Genomic DNA, 1,287 nt, shown 5'->3' with positions numbered 1-1,287 from the left:
TTCTAAACAGCTGGGATGCAAGGAGGGAAACAGCAAGTCCTAAAACAACAAAATGCACCTTTGAAGCCCAACAACGGCATTCAAAGCCAACTCGAGTAGAACAACAACATTAGGGTTCGCACCCTTATGGACTGACTCCCAAGGCCCTGTTTTGCAACCTTCCCGGAAGACCATTGGAGTGGCTGGGATGTTGGAGCAGCCCTGGATCCAGCGGGACCAAGGGGCGCTAGCAGTTTGCTCCAGGAGCTGTCCATTGTAGCAGCCTTCTAGGAACTGTCCCGATGGCCTGAGCATTGGAACACACATGAACACATGAAGCCAAATTAGAGCGTTGGTCCATCAAGGTCACGATTGTCTACTCAGCTCTCCAGGATCTCAGGTAGAGGATTTTCACATCACCTGCTTCCTGGTCCTTTTAACTGGAGATGCCAGGGATTGAACCTAGGACCTTCTGCATGCCAAGCAGATGCTCTACCACTGAGCCATAGCCCCTCCCTCCCTCACTTAGCTAAAGGAGGCCCTACAAAGCCCAGACTGTCACATTTTCTGTTCTTCAGCTTGAACCCTTGGTCCAAGACAAGGCTTCTCTTTCTCCAGCCCCTTCTTCAATTTTGGGGACTTAATCTTTGATGAAGACAGTTAATCCTGTCCATGTCTCTTCATTTGGTCTTTGCAGGTGGAAGTCTCATTTCAAACTTTGAAAATTCTGAATTTTGGCTCCTTCCCACCTGACACTCTTTCCCCCTACTCTTTCTGCTTGCCTTCTCGTCAGCACCCATTGTCACAGGTGTGGGGCACCAAGTAAACAAAAGGATGGCCAGTCATAGAGTTTGGGGCGAATCCTAGACTGTCACATCTGTGCAGTGATGTCACTTCAAGGTATTTTCCAGAACTGACGTCATGCCATTGGTGCAATACTGAGAGCCAGTTTGGTGCAGTTGTTAAGAACGGCAGGACTCTAATCTGGAAAGCCAGGTTTGATTCCCCACTTGAAGCCATTGGGTCAGTCACAGTGCTCTCAGCCCCACCCACCTCATGGTGTTTTGTTGTGGGGATAATAATAGCATACTTTGTAAACCAGTCTGAGTGGGTGTTAAGTCATCCTGAGGGACAGTATATAAATCGAATGTTGTTGTTATTTGCCTCTTTCCCACCACCACCTCACCTAATGGCAGAGGGTAGAGGAGAAAGAAGCCAGGGGCTCTCCCTGCAACAAACCTCTGTGCTTCCCAATCCACATGGTTGCTCTTCCCTTATGTACACTGTCAGACGTGGTCTACACAATCA

General features: G+C 48.7%; 1 non-coding gene across 1 annotated transcript; it reads right to left on the bottom strand.

The window, feature by feature from the left end:
• Nucleotides 1–420: 420 nt before the first annotated feature.
• TRNAA-GGC (transfer RNA alanine (anticodon GGC)) lies at nucleotides 421–492 on the bottom strand. Its single transcript has one exon. It is a non-coding gene; the product is annotated as a tRNA-Ala (tRNA).
• Nucleotides 493–1,287: the final 795 nt, after the last annotated feature.

This window comes from Eublepharis macularius, chromosome 6 (genome assembly GCF_028583425.1).
Source record: "Eublepharis macularius isolate TG4126 chromosome 6, MPM_Emac_v1.0, whole genome shotgun sequence".
In the NCBI taxonomy this organism is placed as follows: domain Eukaryota; kingdom Metazoa; phylum Chordata; class Lepidosauria; order Squamata; family Eublepharidae; genus Eublepharis; species Eublepharis macularius.
Note: the sequence above shows the minus strand (reverse complement) of the source record. Positions and strands in the feature narration are given on the sequence as shown.